The sequence below is a fragment of the Pristiophorus japonicus genome, unplaced genomic scaffold, assembly GCF_044704955.1.
Source record: "Pristiophorus japonicus isolate sPriJap1 unplaced genomic scaffold, sPriJap1.hap1 HAP1_SCAFFOLD_1612, whole genome shotgun sequence".
NCBI classification, from domain to species: Eukaryota; Metazoa; Chordata; class Chondrichthyes; family Pristiophoridae; genus Pristiophorus; species Pristiophorus japonicus.
The window spans coordinates 12,501-22,500 of NW_027251291.1; positions in this window are offsets into that span (position 1 = coordinate 12,501).

Genomic DNA, 10,000 nt, shown 5'->3' on the forward strand with positions numbered 1-10,000 from the left:
TCGGAAAGGCCTAGCCGTCCGCCGTGGGGTGCGTTCGCTCGGGCTCGGCCAGCCGCGTCGATGGGTGCCGGAACGGTGCGGCTGCGCTCCGGGAGTGCGGAGATACGGCCTGTCAAGTTTCGTCCCGGAAGTCTGGATGGAGCTAAATCCGAAGCCGTTTGCGGGAAATTAGTTCCAGGGTCGGCGACCGAAGTCAAATCCGTCCCGCCAACTTGACACTTGTCATTTCTGTCCTTGGGGGTTGGCGGGGTACCTGCACAGAGGTAGGAGGTGGCTGATCGAGAATTGGTGAGTTTTCCAAAAGTCACGTCTCGAGCCTCCAGGTCTGCAGAGACCGACCAGGGCTGCCGCCCAACCGACTATTCACCCTTTTTGGGCGGGAATTTTTTCCATTTTTGTCCATTTTTCGGGTTTTTGGTCGGGCTTCAAAAACGGCAGCCCGAGGCCTGGCAGAGGCCGGGGCATGTCCCCGGTCGCGCCAGGCGGCTCGCGCGACCCGATTAGGCCCCGAAAGGAGTCGGGAAAATCGGCAGACCTGCCCGAGTTCAGCCCGGGGGGGCGGGGGGCAGGTCGGTTCGGCTCAAATCATTAACCAAAGCCGAGACTTGGTCTCGCTGGCGCAACCGAAGTGCCAGGCTGGATAACTCATTAACCAGAAGGCGGCTGGAGGCAGGCAGGGCTGATGGCTGAGGCCGGGTGGAGGCCACCCGCGGCGGGAAAGTCAAAAGTCCCGTTGTGTGGAAGTCTATGAGGTCAGATTCGGCCGCCTTACCGGGCCTGCGGTTGATGGTTTCCCGCTTGGGCAAGCGAGTCGGCCCGGCAAGTGGCCACTTGCATTTCTGGCAAGTGTCTGCGAACAACGTTAATGAGTTGAACCTCGGCAATTGTCGGAAGTCCCGATGAAGAAATGAAAATGCCCCTTTTGCGGGATTTGGATGCTCATGGGCGGCAGCAGGTGGCCCGACGCCCCGCCAACTTGACACTTGTCATTTCTGTCCTTGGGGGTTGGCGGGGTATCTGCACAGAGGTAGGAGGTGGCAGAATCGAGACTTGGTGAGTTTTCCAAACAAACGTCTCGAGCCTCCAGGTCTGCAGAGACCGACCAGGGCTGCCGCCCAACCGACTATTCACCCTTTTTGGGCGGGAATTTATTCCCTTTTTGCCCATTTTTCGGGTTTTTGGTCGGGCTTCAAAAGCGGCTGCCCGAGGCCTGGCAGAGGCCGGGGCATGGTCCCGATCGCGCCAGGCGGCTCGCGCGACGCGATTAGGCCCCGAAAGGAGTCGGGAAATCGGCAGACCTGCCCGAGTTCAGCCCGCGGGGGCGGGGGGCAGGTCGGTTCGGCTCAAATCATTAACCAAAGCCGAGACTTGGTCTCGCTGGCGCAACCGAAGTGCCAGGCTGGATAACTCATTAACCAGAAGGCGGCTGGAGGCAGGCAGGGCTGATGGCTGAGGCCGGGTGGAGGCCACCCGCGGCCGGGAAAGTCAAAAGTCCCGTTGTGTGGAAGTCTATGAGGTCAGATTCGGCCGCCTTACCGGGCCTTCGGTTGATGGTTTCCCGCTTGGGCAAGCGAGTCGGCCCGGCAAAGTGGCCACTTGCATTTTCTGGCAAGTGTCTGCGAACAACGTTAATGAGTTGAACCTCGGCAATTGTCGGAAGTCCCGATGAAGAAATGAAAATGCCCCTTTTGCGGGGATTTGGATGCTCATGGCCGGCAGCAGGTGGCCCGACGCCCCGCCAACTTGACACTTGTCATTTCTGTCCTTGGGGGTTGGCGGGGTATCTGCACAGAGGTAGGAGGTGCAGAATCGAGACTTGGTGAGTTTTCCAAACAAACGTCTCGAGCCTCCAGGTCTGCAGAGACCGACCAGGGCTGCCGCCCAACCGACTATTCACCCTTTTTGGGCGGGAATTTATTCCCTTTTTGCCCATTTTTCGGGTTTTTGGTCGGGCTTCAAAAGCGGCTGCCCGAGGCCTGGCAGAGGCCGGGGCATGGGCCCCGATCGCGCCAGGCGGCACGCGCGACCCGATTAGGCCCCGAAAGGAGTCGGGAAATCGGCAGACCTGCCCGACTTCAGCCCGCGGGGGCGGGGGGCAGGTCGGTTCGGCTCAAATCATTAACCAAAGCCGAGACTTGGTCTCGCTGGCGCAACCGAAGTGCCAGGCTGGATAACTCATTAACCAGAAGGCGGCTGGAGGCAGGCAGGGCTGATGGCTGAGGCCGGGTGGAGGCCACCCGCGGCCGGGAAAGTCAAAAGTCCGTTGTGTGGAAGTCTATGAGGTCAGATTCGGCCGCCTTACCGGGCCTTCGGTTGATGGTTTCCCGCTTGGGCAAGCGAGTCGGCCCGGCAAAGTGGCCACTTGCATTTTCTGGCAAGTGTCTGCGAACAACGTTAATGAGTTGAACCTCGGCAATTGTCGGAAGTCCCGATGAAGAAATGAAAATGCCCCTTTTGCGGGGATTTGGATGCTCATGGCCGGCAGCAGGTGGCCCGACGCCCCGCCAACTTGACACTTGTCATTTCTGTCCTTGGGGGTTGGCGGGGTATCTGCACAGAGGTAGGAGGTGGCAGAATCGAGACTTGGTGAGTTTTCCAAACAAACGTCTCGAGCCTCCAGGTCTGCAGAGACCGACCAGGGCTGCCGCCCAACCGACTATTCACCCTTTTTGGGCGGGAATTTATTCCCTTTTTGCCCATTTTCGGTTTTTGGTCGGGCTTCAAAAGCGGCTGCCCGAGGCCTGGCAGAGGCCGGGGCATGGGCCCCGATCGCGCCAGGCGGCACGCGCGACCCGATTAGGCCCCGAAAGGAGTCGGGAAATCGGCAGACCTGCCCGACTTCAGCCCGCGGGGGCGGGGGGCAGGTCGGTTCGGCTCAAATCATTAACCAAAGCCGAGACTTGGTCTCGCTGGCGCAACCGAAGTGCCAGGCTGGATAACTCATTAACCAGAAGGCGGCTGGAGGCAGGCAGGGCTGATGGCTGAGGCCGGGTGGAGGCCACCCGCGGCCGGGAAAGTCAAAAGTCCCGTTGTGTGGAAGTCTATGAGGTCAGATTCGGCCGCCTTACCGGGCCTTCGGTTGATGGTTTCCCGCTTGGGCAAGCGAGTCGGCCCGGCAAAGTGGCCACTTGCATTTTCTGGCAAGTGTCTGCGAACAACGTTAATGAGTTGAACCTTGGAAATTGCCGGAAGTCCCGATGAAGAAATGAAAATGCCCCTTTTGCGGGGATTTGGATGCTCATGGCCGGCAGCAGGTGGCCCGACGCCCCGCCAACTTGACACTTGTCATTTCTGTCCTTGGGGGTTGGCGGGGTATCTGCACAGAGGTAGGAGGTGGCAGAATCGAGACTTGGTGAGTTTTCCAAACAAACGTCTCGAGCCTCCAGGTCTGCAGAGACCGACCAGGGCTGCCGCCCAACCGACTATTCACCCTTTTTGGGCGGGAATTTATTCCCTTTTTGCCCATTTTTCGGGTTTTTGGTCGGGCTTCAAAAGCGGCTGCCCGAGGCCTGGCAGAGGCCGGGGCATGGGCCCCGATCGCGCCAGGTGGCTCGCGCGACCCGATTAGGCCCCGAAAGGAGTCGGGAAATCGGCAGACCTTGCCGAGTTCAGCCCGCGGTGGCGTGGGGCAGGTCGGTTCGGCTCAAATCATTAACCAAAGCCGAGACTTGGTCTCGCTGGCGCAACCGAAGTGCCAGGCTGGATAACTCATTAACCAGAAGGCGGCTGGAGGCAGGCAGGGCTGATGGCTGAGGCCGGGTGGAGGCCACCGCGGCCGGGAAAGTCAAAAGTCCCGTTGTGTGGAAGTCTATGAGGTCAGATTCGGCCGCCTTACCGGGCCTTCGGTTGATGGTTTCCGCTTGGGCAAGCGAGTCGGCCCGGCAAAGTGGCCACTTGCATTTTCTGGCAAGTGTCTGCGAACAACGTTAATGAGTTGAACCTTGGAAATTGCCGGAAGTCCCGATGAAGAAATGAAAATGCCCCTTTTGCGGGGATTGGATGCTCATGGCCGGCAGCAGGTGGCCCGACGCCCCGCCAACTTGACACTTGTCATTTCTGTCCTTGGGGGTTGGCGGGGTATCTGCACAGAGGTAGGAGGTGGCAGAATCGAGACTTGGTGAGTTTCCAAACAAACGTCTCGAGCCTCCAGGTCTGCAGAGACCGACCAGGGCTGCCGCCCAACCGACTATTCACCCTTTTTGGGCGGGAATTTATTCCCCTTTTTGCCCATTTTTCGGGTTTTTGGTCGGGCTTCAAAAGCGGCTGCCCGAGGCCTGGCAGAGGCCGGGGCATGGTCCCCGATCGCGCCAGGCGGCTCGCGCGACCCGATTAGGCCCCGAAAGGAGTCGGGAAATCGGCAGACCTGCCCGAGTTCAGCCCGGGGGGGCGGGGGGCAGGTCGGTTCGGCTCAAATCATTAACCAAAGCCGAGACTTGGTCTCGCTGGCGCAACCGAAGTGCCAGGCTGGATAACTCATTAACCAGAAGGCGGCTGGAGGCAGGCAGGGCTGATGGCTGAGGCCGGGTGGAGGCCACCCGCGGCCGGGAAAGTCAAAAGTCCCGTTGTGTGGAAGTCTATGAGGTCAGATTCGGCCGCCTTACCGGGCCTGCGGTTGATGGTTTCCCGCTTGGGCAAGCGAGTCGGCCCGGCAAAGTGGCCACTTGCATTTTCTGGCAAGTGTCTGCGAACAACGTTAATGAGTTGAACCTCGCAATTGTCGGAAGTCCCGATGAAGAAATGAAAATGCCCCTTTTGCGGGGATTTGGATGCTCATGGCCGGCAGCAGGTGGCCCGACGCCCCGCCAACTTGACACTTGTCATTTCTGTCCTTGGGGGTTGGCGGGGTATCTGCACAGAGGTAGGAGGTGGCAGAATCGAGACTTGGTGAGTTTTCCAAACAAACGTCTCGAGCCTCCAGGTCTGCAGAGACCGACCAGGGCTGCCGCCCAACCGACTATTCACCCTTTTTGGGCGGGAATTTATTCCCTTTTTGCCCATTTTTCGGGTTTTTGGTCCGGGCTTCAAAAGCGGCTGCCCGAGGCCTGGCAGAGGCCGGGGCATGGTCCCCGATCGCGCCAGGCGGCTCGCGCGACGCGATTAGGCCCCGAAAGGAGTCGGGAAATCGGCAGACCTGCCCGAGTTCAGCCCGCGGGGGCGGGGGGCAGGTCGGTTCGGCTCAAATCATTAACCAAGCCGAGACTTGGTCTCGCTGGCGCAACCGAAGTGCCAGGCTGGATAACTCATTAACCAGAAGGCGGCTGGAGGCAGGCAGGGCTGATGGCTGAGGCCGGGTGGAGGCCACCCGCGGCCGGGAAAGTCAAAAGTCCCGTTGTGTGGAAGTCTATGAGGTCAGATTCGGCCGCCTTACCGGGCCTTCGGTTGATGGTTTCCCGCTTGGGCAAGCGAGTCGGCCCGGCAAAGTGGCCACTTGCATTTTCTGGCAAGTGTCTGCGAACAACGTTAATGAGTTGAACCTCGGCAATTGTCGGAAGTCCCGATGAAGAAATGAAAATGCCCCTTTGCGGGGATTTGGATGCTCATGGCCGGCAGCAGGTGGCCCGACGCCCCGCCAACTTGACACTTGTCATTTCTGTCCTTGGGGGTTGGCGGGGTATCTGCACAGAGGTAGGAGGTGGCAGAATCGAGACTTGGTGAGTTTTCCAAACAAACGTCTCGAGCCTCCAGGTCTGCAGAGACCGACCAGGGCTGCCGCCCAACCGACTATTCACCCTTTTTGGGCGGGAATTTATTCCCTTTTTGCCCATTTTTCGGGTTTTTGGTCGGGCTTCAAAAGCGGCTGCCCGAGGCCTGGCAGAGGCCGGGGCATGGGCCCCGATCGCGCCAGGCGGCACGCGCGACCCGATTAGGCCCCGAAAGGAGTCGGGAAATCGGCAGACCTGCCCGACTTCAGCCCGCGGGGGCGGGGGGCAGGTCGGTTCGGCTCAAATCATTAACCAAAGCCGAGACTTGGTCTCGCTGGCGCAACCGAAGTGCCAGGCTGGATAACTCATTAACCAGAAGGCGGCTGGAGGCAGGCAGGGCTGATGGCTGAGGCCGGGTGGAGGCCACCCGCGGCCGGGAAAGTCAAAAGTCCCGTTGTGTGGAAGTCTATGAGGTCAGATTCGGCCGCCTTACCGGGCCTTCGGTTGATGGTTTCCCGCTTGGGCAAGCGAGTCGGCCCGGCAAAGTGGCCACTTGCATTTTCTGGCAAGTGTCTGCGAACAACGTTAATGAGTTGAACCTCGGCAATTGTCGGAAGTCCCGATGAAGAAATGAAAATGCCCCTTTTGCGGGGATTTGGATGCTCATGGCCGGCAGCAGGTGGCCCGACGCCCCGCCAACTTGACACTTGTCATTTCTGTCCTTGGGGGTTGGCGGGGTATCTGCACAGAGGTAGGAGGTGGCAGAATCGAGACTTGGTGAGTTTTCCAAACAAACGTCTCGAGCCTCCAGGTCTGCAGAGACCGACCAGGGCTGCCGCCCACGACTATTCACCCTTTTGGGCGGGAATTTATTCCCTTTTTGCCCATTTTTCGGGTTTTTGGTCGGGCTTCAAAAGCGGCTGCCGAGGCCTGCAGAGGCCGGGGCATGGGCCCCGATCGCGCCAGGCGGCACGCGCGACCCGATTAGGCCCCGAAAGGAGTCGGGAAATCGGCAGACCTGCCCGACTTCAGCCCCGCGGGGGCGGGGGGCAGGTCGGTTCGGCTCAAATCATTAACCAAAGCCGAGACTTGGTCTCGCTGGCGCAACCGAAGTGCCAGGCTGGATAACTCATTAACCAGAAGGCGGCTGGAGGCAGGCAGGGCTGATGGCTGAGGCCGGGTGGAGGCCACCCGCGGCCGGGAAAGTCAAAAGTCCCGTGTGTGGAAGTCTATGAGGTCAGATTCGGCCGCCTTACGGGCCTTCGGTTGATGGTTTCCCGCTTGGGCAAGCGAGTCGGCCGGCAAAGTGGCCACTTGCATTTTCTGGCAGTGTCTGCGAACAACGTTAATGAGTTGAACCTTGGAAATTGCCGGAAGTCCCGATGAAGAAATGAAAATGCCCCTTTTGCGGGGATTTGGATGCTCATGGCCGGCAGCAGGTGGCCCGACGCCCCGCCAACTTGACACTTGTCATTTCTGTCCTTGGGGGTTGGCGGGGTATCTGCACAGAGGTAGGAGGTGGCAGAATCGAGACTTGGTGAGTTTTCCAAACAAACGTCTCGAGCCTCCAGGTCTGCAGAGACCGACCAGGGCTGCCGCCCAACCGACTATTCACCCTTTTTGGGCGGGAATTTATTCCCTTTTTGCCCATTTTTCGGGTTTTTGGTCGGGCTTCAAAAGCGGCTGCCCGAGGCCTGGCAGAGGCCGGGGCATGGGCCCCGATCGCGCCAGGTGGCTCGCGCGACCCGATTAGGCCCCGAAAGGAGTCGGGAAATCGGCAGACCTTGCCGAGTTCAGCCCGCGGTGGCGTGGGGCAGGTCGGTTCGGCTCAAATCATTAACCAAAGCCGAGACTTGGTCTCGCTGGCGCAACCGAAGTGCCAGGCTGGATAACTCATTAACCAGAAGGCGGCTGGAGGCAGGCAGGGCTGATGGCTGAGGCCGGGTGGAGGCCACCCGCGGCCGGGAAAGTCAAAAGTCCCGTTGTGTGGAAGTCTATGAGGTCAGATTCGGCCGCCTTACCGGGCCTTCGGTTGATGGTTTCCCGCTTGGGCAAGCGAGTCGGCCCGGCAAAGTGGCCACTTGCATTTTCTGGCAAGTGTCTGCGAACAACGTTAATGAGTTGAACCTTGGAAATTGCCGGAAGTCCCGATGAAGAAATGAAAATGCCCCTTTTGCGGGGATTTGGATGCTCATGGCCGCCAGCAGGTGGCCCGACGCCCCGCCAACTTGACACTTGTCATTTCTGTCCTTGGGGGTTGGCGGGGTATCTGCACAGAGGTAGGAGGTGGCAGAATCGAGACTTGGTGAGTTTTCCAAACAAACGTCTCGAGCCTCCAGGTCTGCAGAGACCGACCAGGGCTGCCGCCCAACCGACTATTCACCCTTTTTGGGCGGGAATTTATTCCCTTTTTGCCCATTTTCGGGTTTTTGGTCGGGCTTCAAAAGCGGCTGCCCGAGGCCTGGCAGAGGCCGGGCATGGTCCCGATCGCGCCAGGCGGCTCGCGCGACCCGATTAGGCCCCGAAAGGAGTCGGGAAATCGGCAGACCTGCCCGAGTTCAGCCCGGGGGGGGCGGGGGGCAGGTCGGTTCGGCTCAAATCATTAACCAAAGCCGAGACTTGGTCTCGCTGGCGCAACCGAAGTGCCAGGCTGGATAACTCATTAACCAGAAGGCGGCTGGAGGCAGGCAGGGCTGATGGCTGAGGCCGGGTGGAGGCCACCCGCGGCCGGGAAAGTCAAAAGTCCCGTTGTGTGGAAGTCTATGAGGTCAGATTCGGCCGCCTTACCGGGCCTTCGGTTGATGGTTTCCCGCTTGGGCAAGCGAGTCGGCCCGGCAAAGTGGCCACTTGCATTTTCTGGCAAGTGTCTGCGAACAACGTTAATGAGTTGAACCTCGGAAATTGCCGGAAGTCCCGATGAAGAAATGAAAATGCCCCTTTTGCGGGGATTTGGATGCTCATGGCCGGCAGCAGGTGGCCCGACGCCCCGCCAACTTGACACTTGTCATTTCTGTCCTTGGGGGTTGGCGGGGTATCTGCACAGAGGTAGGAGGTGGCAGAATCGAGACTTGGTGAGTTTTCCAAACAAACGTCTCGAGCCTCCAGGTCTGCAGAGACCGACCAGGGCTGCCGCCCAACCGACTATTCACCCTTTTTGGGCGGGAATTTATTCCCTTTTTGCCCATTTTTCGGGTTTTTGGTCGGGCTTCAAAAGCGGCTGCCCGAGGCCTGGCAGAGGCCGGGGCATGGTCCCCGATCGCGCCAGGCGGCTCGCGCGACCCGATTAGGCCCCGAAAGGAGTCGGGAAATCGGCAGACCTGCCCGAGTTCAGCCCGGGGGGGGCGGGGGGGCAGGTCGGTTCGGCTCAAATCATTAACCAAAGCCGAGACTTGGTCTCGCTGGCGCAACCGAAGTGCCAGGCTGGATAACTCATTAACCAGAAGGCGGCTGGAGGCAGGCAGGGCTGATGGCTGAGGCCGGGTGGAGGCCACCCGCGGCCGGGAAAGTCAAAAGTCCCGTTGTGTGGAAGTCTATGAGGTCAGATTCGGCCGCCTTACCGGGCCTTCGGTTGATGGTTTCCCGCTTGGGCAAGCGAGTCGGCCCGGCAAAGTGGCCACTTGCATTTTCTGGCAAGTGTCTGCGAACAACGTTAATGAGTTGAACCTTGGAAATTGCCGGAAGTCCCGATGAAGAAATGAAAATGCCCCTTTTGCGGGGATTTGGATGCTCATGGCCGGCAGCAGGTGGCCCGACGCCCCGCCAACTTGACACTTGGCATTTCTGTCCTTGGGGGTTGGCGGGGTATCTGCACAGAGGTAGGAGGTGGCAGAATCGAGACTTGGTGAGTTTTCCAAACAAACGTCTCGAGCCTCCAGGTCTGCAGAGACCGACCAGGCTGCCGCCCAACCGACTATTCACCCTTTTTGGGCGGGAATTTATTCCCTTTTTGCCCATTTTTCGGGTTTTTGGTCGGGCTTCAAAAGCGGCTGCCCGAGGCCTGGCAGAGGCCGGGGCATGGGCCCCGATCGCGCCAGGCGGCTCGCGCGACCCGATTAGGCCCCGAAAGGAGTCGGGAAATCGGCAGACCTTGCCGAGTTCAGCCCGCGGTGGCGGGGGGCAGGTCGGTTCGGCTCAAATCATTAACCAAAGCCGAGACTTGGTCTCGCTGGCGCAACCGAAGTGCCAGGCTGGATAACTCATTAACCAGAAGGCGGCTGGAGGCAGGCAGGGCTGATGGCTGAGGCCGGGTGGAGGCCACCCGCGGCCGGGAAAGTCAAAAGTCCCGTTGTGTGGAAGTCTATGAGGTCAGATTCGGCCGCCTTACCGGGCCTTCGGTTGATGGTTTCCCGCTTGGGCAG